The sequence below is a fragment of the Equus caballus genome, chromosome 24, assembly GCF_041296265.1.
Source record: "Equus caballus isolate H_3958 breed thoroughbred chromosome 24, TB-T2T, whole genome shotgun sequence".
In the NCBI taxonomy this organism is placed as follows: Eukaryota; Metazoa; Chordata; class Mammalia; order Perissodactyla; family Equidae; genus Equus; species Equus caballus.
Genome location: NC_091707.1, coordinates 57,871,115 through 57,885,581, shown reverse-complemented (window position 1 = coordinate 57,885,581; position 14,467 = coordinate 57,871,115). Strand labels below are relative to the sequence as shown.

At 59.5% G+C, this 14,467-nt stretch overlaps 1 long non-coding RNA gene across 1 annotated transcript; it reads left to right on the top strand.

The window, feature by feature from the left end:
* The first annotated feature begins 12,419 nt into the window (after positions 1 to 12,419).
* On the top strand, positions 12,420 to 14,332 carry LOC111770433 (uncharacterized). The gene is made up of 2 exons (XR_002803710.2): positions 12,420 to 12,874; positions 14,000 to 14,332. It is a non-coding gene; the product is annotated as an uncharacterized lncRNA (long non-coding RNA).
* Positions 14,333 to 14,467: the final 135 nt, after the last annotated feature.

The window sequence follows — 14,467 nt, the reverse complement described above, 5'->3', positions numbered from 1 at the left end:
TGTGAGCCTGAGGTGTGAGTTCTGTTCTGATGTTTTCACCTTCATTTACTGTCTGACTTGGGTAAGGAATAATGTCTTACCAGAGCAGGCCAGGCGTGAGGGAGGTGGGCTCCTTCACTCCAGTGGGTGGCAGCAGTCTAAGGAGGTGGCAGTGCTGACCACAGACCAGGATCCAGTCACCAGTGAAGGGGTAGCTTCCAGTTTAAACAACCCGGGAACTGTGGGGACCAGGGAACAGCTGTCACACCCAGGAGAGATGTGGCCTCGCGCCCCACTCCTCCACGAGGACGCCCACAGCCCCTCAGATGCAGGCATTGACCTGATTTGTAGAAAGGAGGAGAAACTCTGAGAAGTGGTTCTGGAAAGATCCTCTCCCCAGAGAACAGGTTTAAGGTGTGCCGTTGAAACTCATCTTCTCAATGGAGATGTTGTGGGTGTTTCTGACCATTTAGTCCTTCCAGTGTTTCTGAAATGCTCTTAATTTTGAGCCCTCCGCCACCCCCCAGCTCTACCTCCAGTGAGGACGTGTCACATTCACTTTGGACAGTGGTCTGTCTGTCATCAGCCCTGGTCGGCACAGCGGGAACTTCTTTTTCCTGTTCTGGCCTTTCCTGCGGGTTCTTTCCTCCTGTCTTCTCTCTGCCTGCTCATGTCTGCTAGGAGATCCAAATAGAGAAGCAGAGGTGGCTTGCGCAGCCATGCAAATCTATGATAGGCCCAGAAGCGAAAAGAAACAAGGGATACAGGCTAAAAAGAAATACTTTGGGGAAATTTGAAATTTTTAATAAATTCTCTGCCACAGACAGAGATGCACTATACCACATTAGGCCTTTTTTTTTAAATTGATCTTTATTTGATGATTTTGCGTGCACAGCACTGCATTGTAAGGTGTTGCCCAACCCAGCAGGTCAGCCCCTTCACCACCCTTAGTCACCGTGCCTGGGGCTGGAAGCGGCCTTCTGCTTAACCTTCCTACTGGAACCATTCTCTGTAGGCCCCTGCGTGGCTGCGAGCACCTGTGAATCCAGGTCCCTGGGCCCACTGAGTGGCCTGCAAGCCCCTGTCTGACAAAACGAGATTCTCATCTTCCAGCTTTGGCTTCTCAGTGGAGTACGAAGCCTGGGAAGCAGCTGCCTCCATCTGCAGGGTGCTTTCTAACTTAGACACCGGGATGTTGAGCACCCAGGGCAAGGTCCCAGCTGCCTCCGCGTCCCAGACCTCACATATACTGAGCTAGCCCAGTTGGAAGCTGGGAGCAGACAGAGCCCAGGGTGCTCCAGCCATGCTGTGCGCCATGGCTGCGAGCTGCAGGAACTGACATTAGGCTTTGATTACTTACGTTAGAAACTTATCGAGGGCCAGCTCAGTGGGCCCTCTGCTTTGCCGGCCCAGGGTTTGCAGGTTCAGATCCTGGGTGCAGACTAGCACTGCTCATCAAGCCATACCGTGGCGACATCCCACATAAAATAGAGGAAGATTTGGGGCTAGCCAGTGGCACAGCGGTTAAGTGCGCACGTTCCACTTCGGCAGCCAGGGGTTCGCCTGTTCGGATCCCGGGTGTGGACATGGCACCGCTTGGCAAGCCATGCTGTGGCAGGCATCCCACATATAAAGTAGAGGAAGATGGGCACAGATGTTAGCTCAGGGCCAGTCTTCCTCAGCAAAAAGAGGAGGATTGGCAGCAGTTAGCTCAGGGCCAATCTTCCTCACCAGAAAAAAAAAAAACTTATCAAGCTCCTACAGTGTGTTTAGTGCTTTGCTAATGGTTGGAAAATGTCCATTATACCATGCCGCCCCAAAGAAACCACAGTCTAGTTGAGGGGATAAATGACATCATGAATGTGCCCTCTGGATCTGTCTTGAGCATAAAGGCCTAGATGCCAGGAGAGCAGGGCAGGTGCAGAGTGCAGTGGAGAGACCAAAGGGCGCCACAGGCCAGGGAGGCCGGGAGTGGGCTGTGGAGCAATGATGCATGGGGACTGAGGGATGCTGGACTGGCAAGCTTGGCTCTTGCTTCTGGGGTACAAAGGCGCTAGCTGGAGTGCAAGCTAGGCCCAAATCAGGGACCTGGCTGCAGGTGTGAGGGTCCCGGGCTGTCAGGAAGTGTCTGAGGGTGTCTTCTGTTGCTCCTGGTATGACTGAAGTGCTTCCTTTTTCAAGCAATCATCGATTGAACGTTTCTATGTGCCAGGCCCCGAGCGGAGCATTTTCCAGGCACTTGGAACTCTCGGAACAGTTCCCAGGCCGCTGTTAGTTTTATCTTTATTTCAGAGATGATTCCGATGCTCAGGTGTTCACTTGCTCAAGGAACTGCCTGCGGCCGCCGGCCTGATATGAAATGCAGAGCAGTCCAGTCTGGGACAGCACAGACAGCACAAGCGGGCCGAGGCGGGGTCCCACCCACGGGGCTTCTGGTTTCACTGGTGTGGGTGCAGTCGGGACATCGGTATTTATAAAAGCTCCCACGTTTGTGAACGCCAGCCAAGCAGCTGGGAGCTGGGGAGTAAGCCCCGCCGAGCCTCAGGGTCTTCTGACGTGGGGTCCTCAGCGCTGAAGGTTGAGGACTCAACTAGTTAATACGAACCACACTGAGCTCCAAAGGTCAGTGAGTCACGTGTGCCTTTTAATGGGGAAACCTTAAGAAATACTATCTTAACAAACCAGCATCTCATTCTGTCCCAGCCTCTTTCACTTGTAAACTATAGCTGGAAACAATGTATCCTTCCAGTTTATCCTCCAAGTGAAGTTGGTATTTCCCCTCTTAGAATGCATAGACCTTTCTGAGCTGCCAGGGGTCCGTGACTCCCAGTTTGAGAAACACTAACCACCCCCCGCTGCCCCTCCATCTCGTCTTCACTCCGTGGTCCCAGCAACCAGCTGATTTCATGTGTATAACGATCCTTTACACTCAAGCCATTTCCCTGTAGCCTCCTGTTTCCCAAACAGGCGTTGCTAGTCCTCTCACACTGATGTGATCATCCCACCTCGTCCATCCCCCGGGGGACGCAGGACGTGGAGGCGGGTGGTCCTGAGTGCTGAGTGGAAGGCACCATGTGACCCTGCTTGGCGTGTGTGGGTTCTGTCACCTTCGTCCCGAAGCCTTCCTGCCATGTCCCTCTCAGACGGTGGGCATGGCCTCCGTGCCTGCCCCTCCTCCTGATGAGCTCTCGGGACCACTGGCTCGTTTGTCACTCCCTCACAGGCTACCATGTCTTTCGAGGCAGAGCCCTTTCTCCGTCCTGGTGGCCGCAGGCCCGGCAGTAAGAGGCACTCGGGTCGTTTGGATGAACTCTTTAGAAATAGTGTCCTCGGCTCCCGACACATAATACTTGTTCAAAAAAACTTGCTGAATAAATGAAGGGGAAATCTTAGATCTTTAGATAGCTTCAGACAGTGTTTAAAATCAGCTGCTCTTCAGGTTTCAAAGAACCCTGGTATACTGTACTGCGGCCAGGACCCTGGTATCGCTGTCAGGAACTTGCCTTATGCCCACCTTGCCACCTTGAGTGGCATCAAAAGTGCCTGGTACCAAGGGCCGCATGTTGCCACCCCCACCTCTGACCAACTGCCCTTGGCTAAGCGCCCCGGTGGTGAGATGCCTAAGGGACACTCGCAGCCCCCACACAAGGGAGGCCGCACATGGCGCACATTGTGGCCTCCTCGATCACCTCGTCTTCCTAGCTGGGCCTGGGGCTGGGCAGCATGCCCGAAACAGCATGTCAGGCTGAGAGCACAGGCAGAGCCTTCTGCCGGGAGGCGCACCATGCCCCTGCTCACGGGTGGACCCCTGAGGTCCAGGTGCGGACCGCCCCTCTCTCCGCACCTTGGGTCACTGTACTTCCCCAAGGAGGATGGAGAATGGAACTGCTGTCTCCTGGTGCCTGGTCACGGGCGGACCTGCTGCCACCTGATCTCTGCAGAAAGGACTGTGTCCTATGCTGCTGTCCCAGGTCCTTGGCATGTCTAAGCTGAGCTCTGGGTGGCCAGCAGCCACCCTTGGCTTCAGACTGAGCCAAATAAACCCAGAGGGCAGTGTGAACCACCAGCAAGCGCTGTGAGCTGAGAGATCAGCGCAGCCTGGCTCGGCGGGCAGCACCCTGCCCCATCACCTGCACAGGGTCACACAGCCTGCTGCCACGGCACGCGGCCATTCGTTCTCACCCATCCAGACTCTGAGGACACAGAACTGTTTTATTCCTAGCTGTAGCCTTGATACCTAGAACAGCACCTGGCTGTTCTATAGTCAGTAAATATTTGTTGATTGAATGAATGAATGGAGGCAGTAAGCGCCATGGGAGTTGGCAGAAGGGCAGCCAAGGGGGTGGGATTACCTCCTGGGTCATTCGGTGAAACTCCGTGGGCCCCTGTCCTGGGGGCCATATGAGGTCGACAGCCCCAGATGTGTCTCCCGAGTCACAGGGCAGACGGGGGTTGTGAAACACACAGCCCAGGTGTGGTGAGTGCCTTGCCAGGAGAGAGGGTGTGCGTGTGCCCTGCATGTGTGCCCCAGGGGTAGAGGGGGGCAGCCGTGCTGGGAGTCAGAGAATGTCCCTTAGGGGCACAACCTTTACACTAAGGCCCGTGGAGTGAGAGGGCCTCCCAGGTGAGGGAGCAGTAGGTGTGGAGGCCCAGGGGCAGGCACCAAGCGTACTGGAGGGTCTGGGAGAATGTCGACAGGGAGCAGGGGACGGAGCGGGGGCAGGGGCCCTGGTGGCCGCGGAGGGTTGGGTCTTTTAGGGCTAGGTGCTTTGTTGACTGCGCACCCTGCATTCAACATCAGTAGCAGTGGGGGCTGAACTGAGAGCAGGGATCACGGGGGAAGGGAGGGGTGAGAGAAGCAGGCAAAGCAAGAGACCCAGGAGACAGGATTTGGGGGGCAGTGAGGGTGGCACCAGGGGATGGGGGCTCCCAGGGGTCTAGCCTGACATGGAGACAGGGTCACACAAGCAGTGCAAGTGACAGAACCCCCTGGGCCCAGCTGAATAACAAAAGGAGCTGGTTATTTTATTTACTTATTTTTGAGGAAAATTAGCCCTGAGCTAACTGCTGCCAAGCTGCGTCTTTTTGCGGAGGAAGACTGGCCCTGAGCTAACATCCGTGCCCATCTTCCTCTATATGTGGGACGCCTACCACAGCATGGCTTGCCAAGCTGTGCCGTGTCCACACTCGGGATCCGAACTGGCGAACCCCAGGCCGTCGAAGCAGAATGTGCGAACTTAACCACTGCACCACCAGGCTGGCCTCAGAGCTGGTTATTAAAGGTGCAGAGAATCTAAATGGCAGGAGGCCAGCCACGTCCCATGGGCCTGGGGCAGGGAGGCGCCCAGCTGCTGGTTCTCGAGCCTGAGGTCTTGTCTCAACACTGTTTGCGGGCCTCATCATGCCACCATCCCCAAAGGCGGCTTAGGCAGGCCCAGGGCACTCTCAGTGGCACTCAGCTCCTGGGTCCAAATGCCTTACTTTCTCTGGGAGGTCCAGGTTCCACCTTCCCAGAAAAAGGCATCTTCCCACCCTCACCCCCCACCCAGCCACTCAAAGGACAGGCAGGTATCCTAGGACCAACACGGCTATTGAGGTCACATTGTGGGTAGGGGCGTCACGAGGGTCTGGGGAACCGTGTGCAGGCAGGCAGACCAGCAGCCAGTGCAAAGGCCCTGAGGTGAAATGGCTCCTGTGGTTGGAGCCACATGGGGCGTCAGGTGAGAGTCTGCAGGGCTGAATCCCACCAGGCCTTGCTGGCTGTGGGGGGAGCCCTGGGCGCCTCAGGGGTCAGGATTGCAGGTACAGGCAGCCCTCTGGAACTGGGGCGTTTTCCAGGGAGGCCCTCCCCAGGCCCAGCCCACAGCAGCTCCACCAAACCTGGCCCGGTGACTTTCGAGGGTCCAGGTCCTAGGCCTGCTCCCAGGCGGTGTGGGAGGTTGCCCCGGGGGGCCCTCTAGGTGAGATCCCCGAGAGGCCTGTCTGAGCTCCACCCCGTGCAGGGCCTGCCAGGCTGGGTGGAGAAGGAGGACCTGATAGGTCCGCCCCACCCCCCGCCTTCCGCCCGGCCCAGCCTGCACCGGTGCACCTCCTCGGTGGGCAGGGCCCCTTGACCTTGGAGGTCTCCCGAGCTGGCGCGCCTCCCCTGAGCCCCGCCCGTTGTTTTGTCCGTGCGGCCGCCAGGCGGCGCCCGCGGGCCGGTTTCGCGGAGCCCCGGACGGCCCAGTGTGGAGGGAGCGGCCCGAAGACGGGCAGGGGCGGCAGGCTGCGCAGCTGTCGCGCCTGGGCCGCTGCCGAGCGCACCTGCCCTCACGGTGGTGGACAGGTGGCTGCGGCGCCGCCAGGCTGCGGCCTCTGCCCCCGAATGGTGCATGGTGCTCTCGGTGACCCGTCACGCCACGACCACGCGCCACAATCGGGGTCGCATGGAGCCCTGAGGATCTGGCAGCTTCTGACTGGCCCCTCGGAGTTGGGGGTCTAGGAAGACTGTCTCAGGCACCGGCAGGCCCACCCACCGACAGCCCACGTGGCCCACACCATCAGGGTGGAGCTGGCAGTCTGCCAGGCAAGGGGGACCCTGTCTGCCCGCACAGGCTGGTCCCTCCCTTCTGGGTAGTTGGGGCTCAACCTTCAAACCCAAACCAAATGCCACTTCTTTCAAATGCCACCTCCCGGACCCGAGATCTATGTGCTGGGCCATCGGGGCTCTGTGATGCTTTGGCCTTAGACAGGCATCCCCTGGAGCTGGGCCATCCCCATCCCATCCTCTGTCCTGGGGCCCCACTGGGGCTCCTGTGTTTTGGCATCCAGGGCAGGAGAGCTGAGAAAGCCAATTGAAGCTGGAGAGAAGGAAGGAGCTGGAAGCTCTGCAGTGTGTGGGCAAGCCTGGGCTGGGGGCCTCAGGAGAGGCTGCTGTGGGCAGCGGGAAGAGAGGGCTGGTCCTCACCCTCCCTGGGCCTACCCCAGTGCTCCCGGGGCTCAAGGAGCCCTGTCAGGCCTTGTCCTACTCCGGATCTCAATTTTCCCCAGCAGACCTCCCAGGGCCCATCCCAGGCTGACAGGGTCCCCACCCTGCACTGTGGGGTTGGCAGCAACCAAGACAGCTCAGGTGACGGTGTACCAGGCAAAGGTCACCTGTTACTATGTCAAGCAGGCCTCCAGAGGCTGGCTCCATGCTGCCCACAGAAGCCAGGTGGGGCAGGCTATGGGGGTGATGGCATGGCCCCAGCAGCCTTGCTCCCCCAATGTTGGCTGCCTCCTGTTTGCCCTTTCTCCCTCACGATCTAGGCATGCCCCCTGCTCCAGCCCACCCACCTGTCTGTCCATGAAGCCCCCCTCCCTCTGCCGCCCCTCCACTGAGCCCCGGCCCAAGGAAGCTTTGTGGGGCCTCTCAGCACCCACTCCCCCGCTGCTCTGAGCCAGGCCCTGCCCTTCGAGAACACCCTCTGAGCCTGCCTCACACAGCAGCGCTTACCCCAAAGGACAGGTGCGCACACGGGGTCACAGCCACCTGGGCAGGTGCAGTCAGAATCGCACTGGGACCCACCTGTTGGTAAGGGAGCCGTCCCATTTCCCAGGCCTCTCCTGCTCCTCAGGAGCCAGCACCTGCACAGACTCAGGTGGGCTTGAGCACCCCTGGCCAGCCCTGTATTGTCAGACGGGAGGCTGAGACGGGATCAAAGTGCCCAGCTGTGACCCTCAAAGAAGACCTGGGTGTGCTCCCCCAGGAGCAGCCCAGCCTCTCCCCAGGGGGCCTCCCTAGGAAACTCACCTCCTCTGCCCCTCTCCCGCCCACCCTCAGTGGGGTCCTTATTGGTGAGAGTTCAGAGACCCTGGGGTCAGCTCCCTCCTCCAACACCCAGACTCCACCCTTTGACATCAGTGGACAACGGGGGCCCCTTTCTGTGCCCCACTAGGCCCCAGAGACTACCCGAGGCCTTGGCCAAGGCAGCTGCCCACCAGTGCGTCTCTGGGCCACTGTGAAGTGGGTGGTGACATCTGCTCCATCATGGGGTCAATGAGGCGCACACAGGGCCATCGTGTGGGAGGGAGCCCAGCAGGTCCCACCGCCTCCCAGAGATCGGCCCGTCTGAACTCAGTGCCGCTCATGTCTTCCCTTTAGGCCAGCATGTCCCCAAAATCCTAGGCCAGCAGAGCCCCTTCCCCTCCTTCCCGCAGTCAGTGAGGGGATGAGGCAAGGCTGGCCCCTTGCCAAGGCCTCTGAGGCCCAGCCTGGAGGGGACTGGTCTTGGAGCTGGAGGTCTCCACTGCTGCCTCACCTCCAGCTCCGCCTGGGGGTGAGCGTGAAGCCCCTGAGGCCTCAAACTGCAGTGGCTCCTGCAGCTTCACCAAGTGCCTCACGTGGCTGTGCATGTGTGCTGTGTGCACATGTGTGCATTCCTGTATGCTACAAGCGTGTGCACAGGCATATGCGTGCATGCGTGTTGTGAGCATGTTTGCATGCATGCATGTGCTGTGTGCATGCATGAATGTGCTGTGAGCCCGTGTACATTCATACATGTGCTGTGTGTATGCATGTGTCACTGTGTGTGTGACTGGGTGGGTCAGACATACTCTGCTATGTGTCCCATCCCCCCTCCGCCCTGCCCCACCCCCCTCCCCGAGCCTGAGAGTGGGCAAGGATCCTGGGGGAGAGAGGAGGGCTCAGAGACTGGGAGCAGCCCCTGACTGGGGAGGGGGCATGGGCAGGGCTGGGGAGGGATGCCTAGTAGCTGCCTTGAGGTGTCCTGGGAACGAGCCCAGGAGGAAGCCTGCACAGCAGCAATGGCAGCGCCATAGCAACGCAGCACAAAGCACTGGCCTACTTACACCCCGCCCCCGCCTCGCCCTGTTCAGTCTCTGCTCCTGGGAGGGGCTGCAGGGCCTTTGAGGCTCCTAGGGGCCGTGCGCCCCAGCCTTTGGGAGCTCATTGCCCTGGAAGCCTCCTGGCCTTCCCATAACAAAGGATGCTGAACCTGGCCCCGTGGAGACTCAGTTTCCTCATCCATAAACGGGGGTGGGGGTGGGGGTGCAGAAATGTCTAGTACCTAGTAGATGCTCAGCAGAGTAACCTCCTCCTCATCTCTTTGGGGGCTGCAGACCCAGTGGTTGTGAAAGGGCTTTGGAAGTTTCCAGTCCTGGAAATCTCAGGGCTCTGTGCTGCTGGAATGACTACAGGCCCCAAAGGTCTCTATGTCCCCAACCAAAGGCCTCAGTCTGAGGCCCCCGAGGCAGCACAGTGTCTGGGTGGGAGGGGGCAGCCAGGAACATTGAGGACAGAGTCCCAAGCTGCCCACACACCCCCTCATGGGGGGGCCAGTGCCCTTCACATGCCCGGCCACCCTCTCGGCCTCTGTCATCAGCATGGCCAGGACTCCAGGGCCAGGCTCCACTCAGTGGGGGTTGGGGGGAGGGCCATGATTCTTTGAAGACGACCCGGGACCTGACACTAAGCTCTGCTGACAGCACTAGCTCACCTGTGCCTGCCTCCTGACCTTCAGGGCCAGCTCCTGACTGGCTGCCTCCACCTGCAGAAGCCCACCTGGCCTGGGGCCCTAGTGCGCTCAGAGCTGTGGGGATGGGGACAAGTGTCTCCAGTGCCCAGGGAGGCTGAGCGAGCTGCCCGAGGAGAAATGGGGCATTCGTGGGGCAGCCCTAGGGCCTGGGTGCCCTGTGCCAGCCGGGCTCTGTCTGTGATGTCCATGTGGCCCTGCCACCTTTGGCCACCCTGGGCTACGACGACCCAGCAGGGTCTCACTGAGGGGTCATCTCAGGTATGGTGCAGTGCCCTGAGGAGGAAGGGCCAAGGGCCAGCAAGGCTGTAAAAACACTTTGTGGAGGACCCAGGGCCTGGGGACTGGAAGCCCTTGTCCCCACAGGGGGTGGATGTCACCCAACATCATGCCTCAAAACCCCATGTTTTCCTGACCTCACCGGGGAGCGAACCAGGCCGGGGTCTGCTGTGTGACCTCGGGCCTGAGCACGTGCTGGGCTTCGGTCTCCCCACAGGGACAGGCAGCTGTGGGTGTCTGAGCACAGGCTCCAGACGAGTAGCTCCCTGCCCTACCCCAACCCTGGGTCCCGTGGGTCTGACCCAATTCCCCCTCCAGACAGGGCGTCCCGCCATCAGCCATCCATTCACTCCTTCATCTACAAGATGCTCTTCTGCATCCCCAGGGTCAGTGCCCAGCAACCACCTGTGGAATGAATGAAGGAGTAGGCATGAATGAATGAGTGAGGTTTGGAGGGGAGCAGCCCTGTGCACTGGGGTGTGAGTGGGGTTGGGGCTGTCCGTCTGTGCATGTGTGCATGCAAAAGTGTGTGCTCCCCTCCAGGCACCAGCTGCAGCCGCCCTCCCTTCCCCCACCTCAGCCCCCCCTAATTTATGCCACTTGCTGGTCCCCCGCCTGGCAGCAGCTTTGTCCCCAGGCGGATTCCCAACGGCCGCCTTTGGGAAGAAAGGGCCCTTCTCTGGCTGGTGGTGAGTCACCAGGAGGGGCTGGGCACACACAAAGGCCTCAGCCCCCCTCCCCACCCTGCTGGCAGCTGCCTCTTTGTCCCCAGCTCTCAGCCTAGGAGAGACCCCAAGAGGCCCCTCTGAGGCCTTGGTGAGGCCTGGGCTTCCTTCCCAGGAAGTGGATGGAGTGGGGGAAGGGAAGGAAGCAGCCCTCTCCCCGGCTTTGCTCCTGTTAAGTCACCGCACCTGTCGAGGTGCAGACTCTACCCCAGATGCCATGCTGGGCCCCGTGGCAGCTGTGGGGCTCTCGGCCCAGTGCAGGGGTCTGTGTTCAGCTGTCTGTCTGGGTCCCCAGGTCAAGCCAGCAAGCTTGAGGGGTGGGAGGCTGCAGGAAGGGGAAGGGGAGCCTGAGGTGTTAGGAGGCAGCCCAGGCAGCGGCAGGCAGCTCAGCCCCTGGCCTGGAGTGGGCTCGGTCACGGGAGGGGCTCTGGGGGTGATATTCCTTACCCTCAGCTGCTGAAACCAGTATCTCTCTGGATCCCATGACGCCTGGCAGGTGTATTTGTGCATTTGTCTGTGTGCATACGTGTGTGTGGCGTGTGGTGGGGTGAGGGGCTGGCAGGCCTGGGCACCCCTGGCACTTCCCCATTGGCTCTCAAGGAAACCCCACAAACCCAGCTGGGGAGCTCCTGTGGGTACCGTACTCCATAGGGCATGTGGGCTGAGGCTCAGAGAGGGCAAGTCAGTTTGCCCAAAGCCACCCAGCCCCCAAGGGGTGGGGCTGTGAGAAACCTGCCCCTCTTCTGCCTTCCTGCTTTTCCCAACTGCCCACATGAAGGTGAGGTGAAGGCGGGTCACCTCCTCCAGACTGCACTAGGCATCTCCTGTGCAGGGACCAGGGAGCCAGCCCAGTGGGGGTCAGCGGAGATACAGCAGAGTGACAAAAGCTGTGAAAAGCAGCAGTGGGGAACCCGAGAGCGCAAAAGGGTGGCGACATTGCCTGGTGGGCGCTGCAGCTGCATTTATCCAGCGCCTGCCCTCTGTCGGGCCCAGCACAGGGGGGATCCAAACACGTTCCTGGACTGCAAGGAATGTGCAGTTTAGCTGGGACCCCGGAAACCACCATTAGATCAGAGACAGGCTAGCTGCCGTCCTGGGATGTCAGTCACTTAGGGCTGTAGGGTGGAGGCCGCCCAGTGGGACTGAAGGTGCTAGAGGGGGCACTGCGAGGGCAAAGCCCTGGTGGCTGGACCCAGGAGCTCCGTCGCCATCTATGGGACTCAAAGGATTGGCTCAGACCTCCCTCGCCTGCCCGCAGAGCCCGCTGCCCCAGCCGCCAGCTGGCAGCCCTCAGGCCTGGAGCTCCTTAGCAGTCTCTCCACGGAGGGAGGAAGTGGAGCCCAAGGGAGAAAACAAAACCCCTCATCTTGTCCCAGACAAACAGAGGCCAGGCTGGACACTGGCGACGGCCGCAGGGGGCTCGGGGCCCTGCCAGGTGTGGCCGCAAGCAGAGCCAGCCTCGCCCAGGCTGGGCTCGAGGTGGGGGTGCTGAACACAAGGGCTGGGGACAGGGCAGGGAGTGGAGGGCCAGGGTCCCACCAAAAGCTCTAAGCTCTGGCCAGGACCCCCTGGGCGCCCTGCACTCGGACCTGGGGGACAGGCCAGGAAGCGTGACCAGAGGAGGCAGAGGCAAGGGGGAGGTGGCCGGCCCGGAGAGCTGGGTCAGCCCAGGTGCAGGCACCCCCACTGGCCACCCTCTGCCTGGACTCCCAGCTCGTGGGCCTGGACCACAGAGGGTGCTGGGAGGGGGAGCTGGGCAGCCAGTGCACCTTGATGTCCCTGCCAGGCCGCCGGGCAGGGGATGGGGGTGGCCTGGGCCCCCGGTCCTCCCCCCGCTGAGAAGCTTCTCCTCGGTTGCTTAGTGGCCGGAATGTCCATTGTGCCCGTAGCTTAGCAACATGCTGCGGTCGCCCCCGCTGACCCTGCCCCGCAGCCGGCCGCTGGCATTCCTCGGCAGGCCCACCCCTCCGCAGGCCGGGCCTCATCCGCCTGAGTGTGTCCCAAGGCACAGAGCCGCCAGCATCCTGTGTGCCCAGCACCCTGGGTGACTGAGGTTCCCAGCTCAGGCGGCCATGGTTCTGCCAACTGCCACATGCTGGCTACTTGCCCTGGTGGCACTCTTGGGAACCATGAAAAGTCTGTGTTCAGATCTTGTCACATTCAGTGGTTCATGCCCCTATTTAGATTCACTTTCCCGGCAAATGTAATGACAGTGACAGAAAGCAGCCGAGCTGCCTGCGGCCAGGTGGGGGAGATGGACAGGAGGAGGCAGAGGGTTCACACAGGCACACACATTGGTACAGGACTCCTGGAGCTGGACAGTGAAATGGGTGTCATCCATTGTGTGTAAATTATACTGCAATAAGATGGATTTCTAAGGTATTTTCTTGGGGCACAGGATGAGGTCAGGCCTGTCGGTGGCAGCGAGCTGGGGGCAGGGAGTACAGGGTTGCAGGGGGGCGTGTAGAAGGAGACAGGGTAGTTATCTGAAGTTGGAGAGGCCAAAAGAGGGCCCCCTGGAGTATGGGATAGCACCTCCTCGGGGCGGGAAGTGAGGGGCCCTGCCGCTCTGCAGCCCCCTGCTCCTCTCCCGCCCTCTGATGCTGGGGGCCACTCTGATGGCCCACCCTTGACCAAGGCAAACTCGCTTCTGGGTCTGTGGCCATCAGATCCACGCTGGGAGGGGTGGAGAATGGACAGCTCATTGTTGCCTCTGCCAGGGACAGGCCACCTGCCCCACAGCACATGACCTGCTGGCCACTCGGCCACCCTCAGACCCTGCTGCCCCCAGCAGTGGACTACCTGAGAGAGGCACTGGGGTCCTGGACTTAGGAGGACTGCGGTCCTGGGAGGGGAGGCTGAGGGACGTGACCATGGGGAGTCCTCGAGGGTGGGGCTCCCTGGGTGGCTTCTTTCCGCTGCTGGGGAGCCTCAAGCAAATGAACAGTTGAAGCAGCCTGGGGCACTTTGTTCTTTTCTTTTCTTTTTTAAACTCTTTTTATTAGGAAAATGTCAAAGAAATGCAAAAGCAGAGAGAATAGCAAAGGCTTCCAGGCGCGAGGATTATGAATGTTTCATCGCTTATTTTGAGGCAGATCGCAGCCACTCCATCGTCTCAGAGTATCATTAACACACCTAAAAAAGCGTTATTCTTTAAACTCACGAAATATCCACCCAGGCTTCAAATTTCCCAATTGTCTCATTTTGTAAAATAAAACATTTGGTTCATTCAAATCAGGACCCGCAGAGGTCCGTGCACAGCGCTCCTCTGCTGCCTCCTGTCACTCTGGAAGCCCAAGGGCATCTGGGAGCCGCTGGGAGACACGGCAGTCCCGAGGGGAGGGTCTGGGACTCAGGCAAACATTCCAGCCAGACTGAGGCAAAGACGAGCTCTAACTGACGACAGTGCAGCCTCGAAAAGGGCGAGTTGGATGGTGCTGGGAGCTTCCATAGAGCTGTGACCACCCTGCTTAAGTTAATGAAAGTGTGTTTTGTTTGTTTTAGGAAATAAAAGAAAGGAAAGAAGAAGAGTTGGAGAGATTCTGGTTCCTCTGGCGTGACCGCTGGGCCCCCTACCCCCAGAGTTCCAGATCCAGTAGTTCTGGGGCGGGGCCTGGAATCTGCATTTCCACTGAACTCACAGCGCACACTGATGCCGCTGGTCCCGGGACCTCCTTTTGAGAACCTCAGCTCCATGGACTTCACAAATACCCGTGGCCATAGTTTAGGAATGGTTCTGTCACCCAGGACATGAGAACCGCCTTGGTTTCTAAAGATTAAAGAACCAAAACTAGTGTCTGGCACACAGGTAGCAGGAAAAAAACCCCCATATATGTATATGTATGTTCATGTAGACATATATGTAGCTGGGTAAGGGGTACTTACTATGTTGTTACAAGGATGGATTTGGCACCCTGAGGTACCACTTGGTGGCAGTGTACCCAGGTGACAACATGAACATGGGCTCTGAGG